Here is a 16,404-nt window from a genome sequence, read left to right as displayed (position 1 = left end):
AGCCACTGCACACAGGGTTTTTCACAACAGGAGGGGGTGGGCAGAGAGAGGAACAGAGCCTGGAGATTTCCGGAGCCCTCTCCCTGGCTCCACGCCGGAGAGCCACCCAGAGCCCGCCAGGACCGCTCAGCTCTCTTCCTTTCTTTCACCAACACTGGCGCCTCCACTCCCTGCCAGCTCCGTGCTCCCCCCCGGGTCCGAGTGAGCCGGCCAGGCGCCCCCCCCCCCGGCGCGGTCACTGGGGCACTTCGGAGCAAGGCCGGCTCGGCCCGAGGATCCACGCAGCCAGAGCTTCCACTGAGCTCAGCCCTGCGGTGACTCGGTCACGGTAATGAGCCACAGCGAAGGAAGAGCACGTCCGTTTTACCGGTCACGGCACAGGCCTGGCTCCGAGACGGCCCATTTCTCACTGCTCATGCGGGACTCAACCCTGAACCTCCACCGGCTAATCTCTGCGCCGCACCTTTCCAAATCCCCGTGTGTGCGTGTGTGTGTGTGTGTGTGAGAGAGAGAGAGAGATCTGACCAGCACCTTTCCAAATCCGTGTGTGTGTGTGTGTGAGAGAGAGAGAGAGAGAGAGAGAGATCTGACCAGCACCTTTCCAAATCCGTGTGTGTGTGTGTGTGTGTGTGTGTGTGTGCGCGTGCGAGTGATCTCTGACCAGCACCTTTCCAAATCCCCGTGTGTGTGTCTGTCTGTGTGTGTGTGTGTGTGTGTGTGCGCGTGCGAGTGATCTCTGACCAGCACCTTTCCAAATCCCCGTGTGTGTGTCTGTGTGTGTGTGTGTGTGTGTGTGTGTGTGTGTGTGTGTGTGCATGCGAGTGATCTCTGACCAGGACCTTTCCAAATCCGTGTGTGCGTGTGTGTGCGAGTGATCTCTGACCAGGACCTTTCCAAATCCAAGTGTGTGTGTCTGTGTGAGATCTAACCAGTACCTTTCCAAATCCATGTGTGTGTGTGTGTGTGTGTGTGTGTGTGTGTTCTCTGACTCGCACCATTCCAAACCCAAGTGTGTGCGCGCGCACACGTGTGCATGCGACCGGGGAGGGGGGTGTTCCCACACCTGTCCCTTACAACGCAGCCGTCATGCCAGCAGCGGGGCATGCGGCGTTAGGCCCGGACGCGTGACGCGCCATGTGCAGCTGGCTCTGGGAAGGAGCGCGGAGGAGACAGAGCGCCTGGCCGGGTGCAGCCTGGGCAGGACGTGAGGACAGACCGATCCCGCCTCCTGGGAAGCCACAAGGGACGCATCCTGGCTGCACGTGGGGAGAGCCAGGCATTAGGTTCTGTCAACAGATGGTATTTGGAGTCGAATTCTTGGGATCCATCCCCAACTCGGCCACTGACTGCCCTGGGGCACTGCAATTAGCCACCATCCTTCATCTTCTCCGTTGGACAGTCCCCACGGTCCAGCACACACGGAGACCCCTGCGCTTCCCAGAAAAGGGCAAGAGAAACGATGAGGGTTTGGAACAGCCACCATTTGAGGAGAGATTAATAAGACCGGGACTTTTCCACTTAGAAAAGAGGAGACTAAGGGAGGATACCACCGAGGTCTATAAAATCCTGGCTGATGCGGAGAAAGTGAATAAAGAAGAGTATTTACTCCTTCCTATAACACACCAACTAGGGGTCATCATATGAAATTAACAGACAGCAGGTTTGAAACAAACACAAGGAAGTATTTCTGCACAGTCAACCTGTGGAACTCCTCGCCAGAGGATGTCGTGAAGGCCAGGACTTTCACAGGGTTGAAAAAAGAGCTAAAAATCTCCTGGAGGATAGGTGCAGCAATAGCCAGTAGCTGGGCTGGGTAGGGATAGCCCTGGCAGAGGCTGGGAATGGGCGACAGGAGAGGGATTGCTGGATGATCCCCGGTTCTGTTCCTCCCTCTGGGGGCACCTGGCGTTGGCCACTGTGGGCAGACAGGACCCTGGTTGGTCTGACCCCGTCTGGCCGCTCTGATGTGCTTGTGTTCTCTGATGACTGGTGCTCCAGCAGCCGTTCCCCAGCTGGGGGTCGTGCCCTCCGGATGGGGTCGCTGCAATCCCTCGTGGGCAGAGGACGCCATTTTGTTCCACCCAGGATGCCCTCCCCTGTAAGGTTCCTCGCACACAAAATGGCCTCCTCTGCCTAACAGGGGCTCACGCCCCGGCCACGGTGCACGGACGAGGCCGCGCAGAGGGAGCGCCCGGAGGACACCAAGGCGCTCTGCGGGCGGGGCCCCGGGAGGGAATAATTCCTTGCCGGGCACCCTGATGCTGCAGGAGGGAGTCATGATAATCCCTAGAGCGCTAACACCGAGGGGCCCGATCCTGGATCACGGCCCCGCTGGGCCAGGCACCGTGCCGCCCCCCGAAACACCAGTCCTGGCTGCTCTCCGCTTCCAACCCGAGAGAGACAAGCGCCGGCCAGGGGAAGCCCCGGGAAATGACCAGTCAGCACAGCCCAAGGTCTGAGCCCCCCGGGGCACAGCCTGTCTGTGGGGGGGGGCCGAGGGGCAACCCCTTTCCAGGGGCCAGGTGCACCTGCTGCATTGTGGATTCTGACTGTAGCCCCGTGGCTGGGCGGCCGGACGGATTCACTGCGAGGGGAAAGCGTGGCGCTGACTGGAATCGCATCCGCTCGGCTCTCTGTCACACACACACACACACACACACACACACACACACACACACACACACACAGAGGGATACAAGCAAATGCACACACATGCACACACACACACACAGGGATACAAGCAAATGCACACACACACACACACAGACAAATGCGCACACACGCATACACACAGGGATACAGGCAAATGCACACACACACACACAGGGATACAGGCAAATGCACACACACACACACAGGGATACAGGCAAATGCGCACACACACACACACAGGGATACAAGCAAATGCACACACATGCACACACACACACAGAGATACAAGCAAATGCACACACACACAGACAAATGCGCACACACGCATACACACAGGGATACAGGCAAATGCACACACACACACACAGGGATACAGGCAAATGCACACACACACACACACAGGGATACAGGCAAATGCACACACACACACACACACACACAGGGATACAGGCAAATGCGCGCACACACACACACACACAGGGATACAGGCAAATGCGCGCACACACACACACACACACACAGGGATACAGACAAATGCACACACACACACACACACACACAGGGATACAGGCAAATGCACACACACACACACACACACAGGGATACAGACAAATGCACACACACACACACACACACACAGACAAATGCACACAGAGGCACACACACACACACAGGGATACAGACAAATGCGCACGCACACACACACACACAGACAAATGCACACAGAGGCACAGACACACACACATAGGGATACAGACAGACAAATGCACACACAGACACACACACACACAGACACACACAGGGATACAGAGAGACACAGACAAACAGACACACACAAAGATACAGACACACGCGCACACACACAGCCCCTTGCCTTCAGAGGCCCGCTGCCCCTGCTTACTCAGCTGGCCCTGGCCCGCCTGACCGACCCCCCAGGCTGCGGCTGCCTGTGGGAGCCGCCCGGCTAGTGATGGCGGAGATTTGCCGGCAGCTGCACCAGCCCAAACACCAGTTTGTCCAAGGAGAGGCGACTACAAGAGCGCCCCCGTGCCGGGGTCCGGGCCACTGCCCACGCAGCCTGGGCCAGGGCGTTCCTTGGGCTACTCCCCCCGGGGCTCCGTTCCCCTCCCCTCCCCTCGACTGCGGAGGGGGGCAGCTAGAAACGCTGCACGAGGCAGCGGCGTGCGGGGAAAAGCCCCGAAGCCGCTATCTCCTGTGGCCCGGGGGTTTAGGGAAGGGGTCGGTCAGTTCCGGTGAGGGCAGGGTCGTTAGAGGAACTCTGGCTGCCCTTCGGGTCCCGACTCCACGGAGCGCAGCCTCTGCTCCCGCAGTCCTTGCTCGCCCCCAATGCCCCATGGGAGCTGGGGGGAAGTGGGGGCAGTGGGGCAAGACCTCTGAGTATCGGCCTTTTGCAATACTGTTCCCTTGCCCTTGAAATCCCACCGGCTTTGATCTGCCGCCGCGGTGCCACTGCCCGCTTCCCCAGGGGCGCTGGCCGGCTGGCCGGGGCGCAGAGACTCGCCCTCTAAGTCTGGCCTCAGCTTTTCCTCCCTTCAGGCCATTTTTTGCTCATCGGATCTGTGCGAAGTGGCTGGCGGAGGAGAAACAATTGAGCTTCGTCATGTGGCAGAGCTGAGGGGAGAGGAGGGAATTGCTGGCTCTGAAAACGAAATCAACGGGAAAAACATCCCTCCCCCCCCCTTCCTCCCAAACACAGATCGTGCCCCGGGGCCTTTTGCCTAAGAAGGAAGCAAGTCGGAGGGCAGGCCGAGCGCTGGCACAGGGAGCTCAACGGCAAAGGAGGTAGGGAAGCGATCCCTGCCGATGTGTGCGCCAGCTCCGTGCACGGAGCAGACAGACAGAACGACGCCACGGCAGAGATCTGAGCTCTCAGCTGGGTGCCTCTCTGCTGGCTTCCTTAGTCACGGTCCGCTCGGCGCTCTGGGCCCGCAGCCTTGTGGCTGACCTGGATCGGAGGGGAGGGTTTTTCGGGGAAGGAAGGTGCTCGTGGGCATCCGGTACGTAAGGCAGGGGAAGGCTTTGCCTTCCCAAGCCGCCAGGCATAGCCCCGCCCACACTCTGCCCCCAGAACGCCAACTGTAGGTATTCTGGGGGGGGCGGAGGCATTCTGGGGGCGGGGCCTTAGCAGAAGGGGCGGGGTTGGAGTTGGCCCCGCCCTGCCTTCACCAACCGCCCACGGAGGTGTGTTTCCACAGGCCTCCCGTGCTCCGTCTGCTCCGGAACAAGAGAGGAGCTGCCGTGCATGTCCCGTACGGCACGGAGAAGGCTCCATTCCCAGGGGCACCCCCATCAGGTCACCTCCAGGCCCCAGCTGGGGCACGTCGCCTTGGCGACACAAGCCGGCACGGCCAAACGAGCTGTGGGTTAGGGAAGCCGCGGCAGCATGGGTGGCACGGACCAGCCTCTCGAGGGCCCGGGGCGCCGGGCCTGGCCTGTGCTGCCACCCAGGCGGCCGTGGGGTCACCACGGTCGCTCCTCAAGACAGCTTTGTGCTGGGCAGCTCCGCTAGGTCGATACGTGCTGGGCCACATCTCCCGACCGCAGTGCACAGACCCTCCGGCAGGGCTGGTCTTCCAGCTTCCGTCAGCCCGGCCGGAGCGTGTTAGGGCAGATGCTTCATGTCGGCGAGAGCAGCTCTACCATCGGTGTAACTAACCACCCGCCAGGCGCCGGCTGCGTGGGCAGGAACAGCTCTCCAGTCATTGTAACTAAACTCCGTCCAGGCGCCGGCTGTGTGGGCAGGAACAGCTCTACCATCGGTGTAACTAACCTCCCGCCAGGAGCCGGCTGCGTGGGCAGGAACAGTTCTCCGGTCGGTGTAACTAACCTCCCACCAGGCGCCGGCTGTGTGGGCAGGAACAGCTCTCCGGTCGGTGTAACTAACCTCCCGCCAGGCGCCGGCTGTGTGGGCAGGAACAGCTCTCCAGTCGGTGTAACTAACCTCCCGCCAGGCGCCGGCTGTGTGGGCAGGAACAGCTCTCCAGTCGGTGTAACTAACCTCCCGCCAGGCGCCGGCTGTGTGGGCAGGAACAGCTCTCCAGTCGGTGTAACTAACCTCCCGCCAGGCGCCGGCTGTGTGGGCAGGAACAGCTCTCCAGTCGGTGTAACTAACCTCCCGCCAGGCGCCGGCTGCGTGGGCAGGAACAGTTCTCCGGTCGGTGTAACTAACCTCCCGCCAGGCGCCGGCTGTGTGGGCAGGAACAGCTCTCCAGTCGGTGTAACTAACCTCCCGCCAGGCGCCGGCTGTGTGGGCAGGAACAGCTCTCCAGTCGGTGTAACTAACCTCCCGCCAGGCGCCGGCTGTGTGGGCAGGAACAGCTCTCCGGTTGGTGTAACTAAACTCCCATCAGGCGCCGGCTGTGTGGGCAGGAACAGCTCTCCAGTCGGTGTAACTAACCTCCCGCCAGGCGCCGGCTGTGTGGGCAGGAACAGCTCTCCGGTTGGTGTAACTAACCTCCCGCCAGGCGCCGGCTGTGTGGGCAGGAACAGCTCTCCGGTTGGTGTAACTAACCTCCCACCAGGCGCCGGCTGTCGGCGGGAGCAGCTCTCCAGCTGTGTACCAGTGTCTACACCGGCACTTAGGTCAGCGTCCCCAAGTCGCGCAGGGGGTGGGTTTTTCACAGCATGGCAACACCGAGGTAATGCGGTGGCGTAGACCTCCCCAACAGCTCCTCTCCAGACGGGCGCAGCGAATACCGCCAGGGGCCGGCCTCGTCCGGCAGAGAAAAGCACCGGAACAAACCCAAGCACATGGGGAAGGGATGTAAACGATCCAGATGTTTTCCATTTCCCTACCCCCTCCTGCCGCCCCAGGGAATTGGACGCCGGCTTTCGGGCGGCAGCATCTGTTCGCAGTGACAGCGCTTTCGTGCAGAGCCGGACTCATGCTTCATTTTGCAATTGCACAAGGCGAGGGAAGGGGAGCTCGTCTCTTCTCCTGGACCCCGCGTGATGTTTTCAGCTTTGACAGGGCCGTGCTCCGGGCTTTCAGCCGCAGGGTTGTGCTGAGATGGAACAGGGAAGGGGGGGGCTCTGAAGCTGTAAGTCACAGCGGGGAGACTGGGGCGGGCGAGGGGCTTCCGGTGAGGAAGTTTCAAGCCGTGGCCACAAAAGGAGCCGGAAATAAAAGGAGAGCGGCGGGAGAATCCAGGAGCGATTTGGCATCTGAGCCGAGTTGTTTCTAGGGGGAACCAATTTCCCACCGTCATTCCACTAGATTTCAGCTGCGCTTGAATAAGTTGCCTGGAGATCCGGCATCAGCCTCGGATTCCAGGCCAGGAGGGAGAAATTCCGGCCAACACACCAGGTAATGTGCCAACAGTGTCAGCCGGTCCAGCGAATCCCATCGCCTCCGGCCGTGCCGAATACCCTGCGTTGCAGAGGGAGGGGGACACCCATTCAGCCATTTCCTGGCCGCCCCCGGAAGATCGGTTCCACCCCCAAAGGAGGAGCTGAGCGACGCAGAAGGGCAAACCGGCGCAGGTGTCCGCAGAGACGGCTGGAGGAGGAGAACGACTTTGCCCCACACGATGTAACGTGCGGACCGGCTGCCGCCGGGAAATCCAGCTGGTCTAACGGTAGCCAGGGCGACAGGACCTGTTGCCGGGCGCGCTCAGGGCTCGAGACGCGTCACAAACCCGAGGCCACGCCCGGCCGAGAGGGCACCGGGCGGGTGTTTCACCCCTGGCCAACCAAGGTCGGGTCTGGCCCAGCCCACAGGCCCCGCCAGGCTCCCACAAGATCCTTATTCCTCTGCGACGCTTCCAGGCGCAGCCACCCCAGCCAGGCTGCCACCTGCAAGCCCTGGGCCAGTGGGGCGCAAACTCTTCCAGCTGGGCCCCCCCTTATAGTAACAGCGTCCGTCTGCACCTCCCGCCCAGCCACCGCGGCTCAGCCAGGGTCTGCCAGCTGCAGAGCGCAGGGGCAGACGGAGCCGGGGGGTCCCTCCCCGACCCCCGACCCCCTGACATGGGCTGGCCCGGGCCTGGAGGCAGAGCAGGACTGGGGGTGGAGCAGGGCTGAGGGCAGAGTGGAGTTGGGGGGCAGGGCTGGGGGGGCCGAGTGGGGCTGGGGGGCCAGAGCGGGGCTGGGGGCATGGCGCTCCCTCATGCTCTCCATGGGGGCTGGTCCAGGCCCTCATGCTCCCCTGAATTCCCCCCCCCCAGTCGGGGCCACGGCCTGAGGGCTGGTGCAACGCTCCCCCCACCTCTGTGCCGACGTGTGGGGCCTGGCTGTGGGGCTGGGCCCTACTCCACGAGGGGCCGCCGGAGGAAACTCCCTGGCGACGGCGTCAGCCCGCAGCAGAACCACCCCGGCGTCTGACCATGCCCCACCTCAAATCGGCTGGCATGGGAGGTGCCCGGTGACCTTCACTGAGCCTCCGAGGATCCCCCAGCTACAGGAGGCCCAGCGTGAGGTTACAGGGTCCCCCCCCCCAACGTTTAGGGGCTCTTCCGCCTGTCCCACCTCTCCCTGGCACAGTCCTTCCCGCCGTGACTGCCCGGCCTGGCCGACTAGCCGAGGGCGACCCAGTGCCCGACAAGCTCTTTCACCAAGGCAGGTGGGGGCAGGGCGGGGGATGCCACCGTGGGATCAAAGTGCTAAGGGAGACGCCTGGGGAGGGAAGGACCCGTAGTGACTCAGTAGTCCTCGCCCGCAAGCTGCGATAGGGCCGGTTCCAGCCGGAGAGATGGGTGCAAAGTCTAAGCCCGATTAGCTCTGGCCAAGATGATCCAGCCCCACCTCGGCCCGTTCCATCGTCAGAGCCACGCGGGTCGGGCCGGGCACTTACCCAGCGTTTGCCCTGTGGCATCAAGCCCACCGCTGCTTGTTTCGGCCCGCGAAGCGGCAAACCACATCGATTTGCCTTTCGGCACCGCCGGGGGCAGCAGGGCCCATCTCCCGGTGGCGACGGTAAAGCCACCCTGGAGAGCTGAATGGGAGAGTGCATGAAAAGGACACCAAGTCATGTTGGGAGGGGAAATCTCCCGGAAGAGCGGGCAGGGAGCCCCCAAGGAGGCCCTGGCTTTTCCAGCTCCTTTGCAGCCACACTCTGATGCCCACGTCTGCCGGGGGCTGGAGGCGCGTCGCAAACATGGGCCCGGCGTCACGCCCCGGCGAGCTGGCCATTCGATCCAGTTTGGAGCAGCACGGACCAGGTCATAGGGAGAGTGGGAGAAAATCAGGAAGGGACCCAGCCATCCTAGCGTGGCCGCCAGCTCTCACCATTCAGCCGCGCTCCCTCCCTGCACCTGTGGGACGACGGACTTCCCCGCCCTTTGCTCCCACGGCAGACGGAGCGAGAAGCCCCCCGAGCGACGCGGTATGCGGGTGCAGATCTGAGCCGCCGAGCGGCGGCGTGAGTCTCCAAGGGCCACCAGCACCCTCAGAGACACAGCTCATAGATGCTGGTGTCGGAGGGGCTGGCCTCATGCACCGGAGAAGGGCGGGACTCTGGGTAGGGCTGTCCCAGCTCTCAGCTCCCCATTAAGCAGCATCTCCCCAAATAGCAAGCGAGGGAAGAAATACCCGACCCTCGTGAACTCACTATTTCCACCCATGTGCACGGCCAGCTCACTAGAAGCACGGCGCTAGGGTTAAGTATTTGCAATGGCTCTTTGGTCCCGGTGCCCGCATGTAACCGAGGGCCGGACTGGCCTCTCCCTGTCACGCTGCGGCAGAAAGCACCACAGGGAAAGCACCCAGGCTGTTCCCTCTAACAATGTGTTTGTGCTTGCAAACACCAGCCTGTCTCCAACCCGGCGGGCCCAGCCCTGGAAACCCACGGTCTGAAGGAACGAGATAGCACAGTGTAAGCGCTAACAGGAGAGCACAGAGTTCCATCGGAGCCTGAGGAAGAGAGTCACGAGCAAAGAAGCTACCTCCAGGGGCAGGTTGTGATCAGCAGTGAATGATGGGAAAGCCTCCCTGTGCCCGTCTAGGAAAAGAGTCGTTCTTTGCCCAGTTTCGTTCTGCGTTTGCAGCCAGCAGCTCAGAACACGCTCCCGGAGCGTCTCCCCCATCCCGTCCCCCCACTTCCTTCCGCTCTTTGGTGGCAGGGGAGAACAGACAGCAGAATATCGAGCGGAGAAAGCCAGTCCCTGGCTAGCTTTGTCATTTACCCCCAAATCCTTGAGGCCGACAGCACAGTCCAGACTCCGGGGAGGCTGGCGGGAAAGGCCATTAACCAAAGCCTAAATCCGACGCCTCTTCCCGCGTTTCTGCACGGAACGAAGAAAACCCTCTTCTCCTCTCAGCCGTTTGCTTCCACTCCCGGCCCCGCAAGAGCCGGCCCCACAGAAGCCGCCTGCTCACGTTAAAAGGGACTAATGAGAACAGGAGAGCTAGGCCAAGAACTCTGAAGAGATGAAGCAACTCCTAAGGTGCATTTGTTTGCTTAGAATTTTTACACGCACACACACACACATGCACACTCGCTCACACACAGCCAGCCCTTTTGAACACTGTTCAAACATGTCTGCTGCAGACAGCTTCCCTAGGGCAAATATTTCATCAGATTTGAGACAGAGAACAAACGAACTCTAAAAAGGCTACAGGGGATTTCGGGCCTGGCGACAGACCAGAGCGTGGACAGCCAGCCCTTCTTCCAGGAATGTCAGCCCAACAGCAGCTCTGAGATGCTCCTTTGGGCAGCGACCTCTCTCCCCAAGACTGAAGCCTCCCCTAACCCAAAACTCAACACGGCAGCGTGTCTCCCCAAGACTGAAAACTCACTCGCACGCTCAGAATGTGGCCGACCGGGATAGCGCCAGCAGGGGGCACCAGCCAGGAGAGCGGCCAGGGCCATATCTCCTTTGCTTGGCTGTTCAGTGCGCACCACGGAGGCTGTTCTGATATCCCACCAGGGGCTGGGGCACACCGCCAAGGCAGGAGTGAAAGGGGTGGCAGGGGAAAGGAGGGGAAGGAAAGAGCTGCTAGCCCCTCTCCCGCCGGGGCCGGACTTGTTCTGTGCGTGCCTATGAACTAAATCCCTGATGGAGCTAATCAAGAGCAAAGTGGATTCTTTCAGCAGCTGTAACATTTCTGTACAGTTTTGCTCACGCCTCCTCGAGGGTCAGCTCGAGCCCTCTCTTGGGGGAAGCCCCCTCCATTTGCTAACGAAGCCTGTTCCGTCCCCTCCCCCAAGCACAGAGGAGATCAGTCTCCCTCCCACATTACAGAGGGCGCCCGGGCCTCGCTGACTCCGCCGCAGGTCAAGGCGAGACATGACGGGCGAGAACGGGCTTGCGCATTTCGGCTCGGCGTTTCAGCTCTCGCTCCAGTAACGGGACCCTCCCGGATCCCAGCTGCGGGGCCAGCCTGCCCCGCAAACCGGGAGCCGAAAGGGGCAGTTTGGAGGTGAAGAGCGTGGAGGAAAACTCCGGGGGGCTGGGTGTTTTGAGCGCTCCTCTGTCCTGCCCTGCCAGCGCCCCCCGGCCCCGGGATCACCGAGCCGGCTCGGCCCAGCAGGGTCCCTCGTCCAGGGACTTTCGGTGACCGATGCGTTATGCCACTGGGGGCATACTGCTTTCTGCCGCGGCTGGGAAGCGGGGCGCCGCAGGCGGGAGGGCGGCGTGGCAGGACAGAGCCAGCTGCCGGGTTGGTCCAGCTCCTGCCGCCGCGCCAGGCTCCCATAATTCCCCAGTCTCTCCTGTCCACAGGCCGGCTCAGGGGCTCGCTGTGGAGACCCAAAAGCACAGGGCCTGGGGCGGCCCCAGGAAAAAACGCTTCGACCGGCTCCCAAGAGAACTTGCCTCGAACCCACCCGCTTGTGAGACAGCAGATACGGACACTTGGGCTGGCGACAGCCTCCATGAGCCACTGGGAAACTGGAGGGGGCGGAGCTCCATGCACCTGAAGGGGCGGGGCCAAAGGCAGAAGGGGCGGGGCCAAAGGCAGAAGGGGCGGGGCCAAAGACATCCAACGCTCTATGCTGCCCAGAGCATGGCGCATCCTCTCCTGCCCTTACTGCTACCTGGAGTGTGCCAGACGGTGCTTGAGTGAGGATTTACAGACCCCGGGGCTCCGGCCGCTGCCACTGCTAAATCGCCAGGCTCTGGGGCATCTGCCCCCTATGCCCTCCTCTTTGGCAGCAGTGTTCCCTGGAGGCTCAGGCAGCCACTCAGGGGAGTTTCAAATGCTGCCCACGGACACAGCAGAACCTTCACAGCTGCTCACAGCTGGCAGCATGTGTCTCTCCGGTGGTGCACATCTGCCCCTGCCTCGGTGCATATAACAAAATGTATCCCGCACATGGCTGGAAAAAATTAGAGGGAACACTGGCCGGCAGGCCTGGGGCCATGGAAATACCCAGAATGCAGAGGGGACAGCACAGCCAGAGACTCCTTGCTGGTCTGCCCGACACAGCGTCTGCCTGTGGCTGCCCCCGCCCATACCCTTTAGTGGCAGCTCGTGTGTCGATTCAGCCCCAACTTCCATCACTTCTGTGACGCCGGCCACGCTAGCTACTGCCTGTTCTCCTCTCTCCCCGTCCCACCCCTCACTCCCCAGCCCCCAGAGAGCCGGTCTCTGGCTGCCCCCCCTCCAGAGACCCAGGAGAAGCTTCCACGAGGCGCGCCAGGGGCAAATCCTCGGGCCAGGGCGACTGGGGGTACTCACCTCCGCAAAGCAGGAAGGTGTTTGTAGCAGCTACGTTGGGATCCGAGTCAGACACAGGAAACAGGCCTCTGGAAAGCCGGCCTCCCCCACTGTACCGAGATAAGGGCTGAGCCGGAAGCACCGACAGGAGCCAGCAGCCCGCCAGGGCGGGGGAAGTCCCGGGGACAGTCCACGCTCGAGTGGCAAGGCCTTTTTTAAGGATTGGTTCAACGGAGCATTTATTTCACAGCCTCGGAGCACAGCGTGGCCTTACATGCCTTCCCTGCCCCCATCCGGAGTGCTCCCATGCGTAAGCGGGCTGGATCGGGGGTCACGAGCCTGTGGCCCGAGAGTGCGGGAGGTGCCGAATTCTTGCTGCACCCTGGGGTCGGACGTGGGCACTCGGGGCCTTGGGAGACTCAAGGGGGAGCCAGGTGTCCGGTATTGGCCCGGACAGTCTGGTATTTGCGGCTCCTGTCCGGTAAAAAAAACCCAGAAAATACCAGATGCGTAAAATGTCCAAAAAGTATTTTTTGTTGTTCTTGGATGGAAGGCCACTTGGGACATTCTTCCATTGCTGCATGTGGGGGGGGAGGGGGGAGCATGGAGATTTAAAGGTGCAGTGACTTTTTTTTCCTGGTTTTTTTTTTTTTGCTCAACAACTTTGATCTCCCATTTCTCCCCTCTTTTTTGCTCAACGATTTTGGTCTTTTTTTTTTTTCTCAATTTCTCCCTGCCATGTTCAGCATTTTTTGTGAAACTATCTAGCAACCCTACAGAGCCATAACTCGTTGGGCCCCCTCTCCCCCCCCGCCCCCCCCCCCCGCAGGCATCTGGTCCCACAGGCCGGTAGCTGGCGACAAAACCTTCAGCCTTGGCACTTTCCCCCATGCTGTTGTGCACCCACTACACAGCCTTCCCCCCCAGCTCTGCGTGAGGGTATCAAATGCAGCCGTCACGGTTCCCCTCGCAACAAACTGCCCGAAGATCCCCCTCTGAAGTCCCTTTCCCACCAAGTCCTTCTAAGAGCTGCGCAGCCCGCAGAGAAATGGAGGGGTTTGTTTTCCTGGGCGCAGAAAGGTGCCCCGCTGACCTGCCCCGGCGGGATCCGTTCCCCGTTCAGTGCCGTGTACTTACGGCTTGTAACCGCCATTTAGCTTTGCACCCTGCCTGAAACACGCACACTGTGGCCAGTCTCCCCTCCCCACCCTACCCCACAACGGCTGCCTTTCGGTTTTACAGCGATGTGTTTGCGCCGGTGGGTGCAGCACAGGAAACGGAGAACTGCCCGGCGTGGGAGACTGATAAAAGGACACACAGAGCCTCCACCCTGCAAGCCACTGTTTGGAAATCAGCCCTGCTGATTAGTGGAGCCGATACTGGGCCACGCACGCCAGCAGCTTTCCGGGTGGCTCACGCCCATTCGCGTCCATAGACCCCCCCCCCCCCCCCGACAGGCGGCCGGAGTTAGAAACTCGCCAAAAGTCTCGGTTTTTAAACAAATCCCTGGATGCTTAAGATGCTCCAGAGATAAGACAACAGGGATCAGGCAGTATATAAGTCAGTGCCCACGGCAGGACATAACAGTCATCCAAGGCCAGACCAAAAGGCCACCTAGCCAGGATCCTGTCTTCCAAGAGTGGCCAATGCCAGCTGCTTCAGAGAGATGAATCTGAGCGATCCATCCCCTGCTGTCCGCCATCAGCTTCACACAGCCAAAGGCTCAGAGTCTCTCTCAGCATGGAGCTGTGTCCTTGACCAACGTGAATCGCCACTGATGGACCTATCCTCCATGAACTGATCCAACCCTTTCGCAAACCCAGTTATATAATTTTGACCTCACAACATCCCCTGGCAAGGAGTTCCACGGGTTAACTATACGTTGTGTGAAGTAGCACTTTCTGTCATGTATTTTAAACTTGCTGTCTAGTCATTTCATCAGGTGACCCTGGTTCGTGTGTTATGGGAAGGGGTAAATAACACTTCCAGACTCAAGTATCAGTGTCAGGCATCTGACGAAGTGGGTCTCTGCCCACGAAAGCTTATGCTCTAACACTTCAGTTAGTCTATAAGGTGCCACAGGACTCCTCGCCACTTCCAGACTCACTTTCTCTGAACCAATCCTGATTTTCCAGCCCTCTATCATCTCCCCTTAGTCCTCTCTCTTTTAAGATGAACAATTCCAGACTTATTAATCTGTCCTCCTCTGGAAGTTATTCCATCCCCCTAATCCCTTCTCCTGCCCGTCTCTGTACATTTTCCAAATCTAATCTATCGGTTTCGAGATGTGGCCACCAGAGACGCATGCAGCTGCCCCACCCTGGCTCGTCACCAGAGACTGGACACGTAGGGAACATTTTTCACGGTGAGAATTCATCCGTGGAACATTCCCCAAGGGTCTCAGCGGATTCTCCCTCTCGGCCCACTTTTAAATCCAGGTGGGGCTGTTTTTCTGACCGATCTGCTCTGGGAATTCTTTTGGGGCACTTCTCGGACAGACAGAATTGGATCCTAGTGTGCCTGCTGGCCGTGGAATCTACGTCTCTGGGCTCGTGGCTTCGCTCACAGCTTCCTTCTCTCGCGCTTTCCTGGAGGAGCTAGCGCTGGGATGGACCCAAATGAAGGCCTCCCCAGAGCAGCGGTGCAAGGAACCCTCGAGGGACACCCCGACTTTGTGCTGAGGCAGTACGGCTGTTCATTGCAGCGTTCTTTGGACAGTGGACTGCCCCCGAGGGATCCAGAGCAGCTCGCCTTGGCGTGCTCCCAGCAGCGCCTGAGGTCTGGGCAGGGCGGGAGGAATGTCACCAGGGGCCCAACTGGATGGGCGCACGGTGTGACTGGCTGCTGGGGAGTTGCAATGCCCAAGTGCTCTGCTAGCCGGCTTTAGGCACGCAACCGACAGATCCCAGGTCTGCTGCTCATGGGAGGAGATCCCATGCTCAGCCCCGCCCCTTCTGTCCAAGCCCTGCCCCATGGGAGCAAGCCCCGCCCCCAGCCCCACGGGGCACTGGGAGCAGCAACACTTCCTCCCCTCCCCCCCCCCCCCCCGACACCTACAGTAGGTATTCTGGGGGCGGAGTCTGGGCGGGGCCAGGCTGGCAGCTTGGAAAGGCAAAGCCTTCCCCTGCCTAGCGCATCGGCCACCCCTGCTCCAGTTTCCCAGCCCTGTGCGCTGCTTTGAAGCGTGACCGGTGCCTCGAGTAAACGCAAGAGCACGAAATCACTGATCTGGGGCCAGTGGCGCGCCCCTCCCCCCCAGCCCATAAAAGGCAAGCGAGAAAACTGTCCATCCGGGCTGGTAAACGTTCGGTCTATTTCTCCTCCGCACACCAGACGGAAACCAGATCGATACAAATCACGCCCCTTGCTTGGCTACAAGCAGGCGGGCACAGCTTGCCTTCCCCAAATAAATAAGCTCTGAGCTTTGTTTCTCCAGAAAGCTGGCAGGGCGCACGGCCAAACCTGGCAGCAGGCCGGCCCGGAGGCGTGTTTGTGCCCGTGTCCCCCAGGAAGGGGTCGGCTTCGGGAGGCCTTCGGTGGTTTTCCAGCGCAGTAATTACACCTCCTTCCTGGCACGCCTTTGCCTGCGATCAAGGGGCAGCTTTTTGTCTTGAAGGACAATCGTCCAATTAGCTGTAAAAGCTGGTTAATTTTTTACCCGGCGGAGAGAGGGAGAGGAACTGAATTGTTCTTTTTGGCAAGCCGGGGAGGTTAACTCATCCCGGGCCCTGTCCTGCCCCAGCGCCTTCCCTCCCAGGCAGCGGAGAGAAAGAAAACCCTGGTCCGCTGCCAAGGAGCCGAGTCCCACGGCAGAGTGCGTGCAAAGCAAGCGTCCCCTGCAGCGCGGGGACAAGGAAGTGCCCCCGGCTCCGGCAGCCTGGCATGTCACACCCACGGGAAGCAGGGGGGGTCGGTTCTGTAGGAGCCGGGGAGGGACGGCAACTTGCTGTCCCAAGCTCAGAGCTCACCGGCCCTTGGAAGTTTCCGTGGGGGATCCGTGTGAGTCTGTAACAGGAAAAACGTTGCAAGACAACGAATCGGAGACTAACGCTCAGTGACTATCCGAGCAAATGCTTATTGGATAGTTGACTTGACTAGTCACTTTCCCTGCTCCTTACTGCTTCTGTCAGAGGG

General features: G+C 60.5%; 1 protein-coding gene and 1 long non-coding RNA gene across 3 annotated transcripts in view; one reads left to right on the top strand and one right to left on the bottom strand.

The window, feature by feature from the left end:
• Window positions 1-16,404, bottom strand: part of SEMA4G (semaphorin 4G) — an 80,681-nt gene that overhangs the window by 33,254 nt on the left and 31,023 nt on the right. Inside the window, exon 1 of one of the 2 annotated variants that reach the window (XM_075935593.2) lies at window positions 12,292-12,522. The exons of the other annotated variant lie outside the window; for it this stretch is intronic. The gene's annotated coding sequence lies outside the window, so the exon portion shown is untranslated. Of the gene's footprint in view, window positions 1-12,291; window positions 12,523-16,404 lie in introns of those variants that run through there. 2 annotated transcript variants of the gene reach the window in all.
• LOC112545429 (uncharacterized) overlaps window positions 4,324-16,404 on the top strand; it is a 77,275-nt gene continuing 65,194 nt past the window's right edge. The window contains exon 1 of the long non-coding RNA XR_012905742.2: window positions 4,324-4,455. This is a non-coding gene — a long non-coding RNA (uncharacterized LOC112545429). The remainder of the gene's footprint in view (window positions 4,456-16,404) is intronic.

Source organism: Pelodiscus sinensis, chromosome 8, assembly GCF_052426305.1.
Source record: "Pelodiscus sinensis isolate ZL-2025 chromosome 8, ASM5242630v1, whole genome shotgun sequence".
Taxonomy (NCBI): domain Eukaryota; kingdom Metazoa; phylum Chordata; order Testudines; family Trionychidae; genus Pelodiscus; species Pelodiscus sinensis.
The sequence above is the reverse complement of the archived record's forward strand: the minus strand, read 5'-3'. Positions and strand labels throughout refer to the sequence as shown.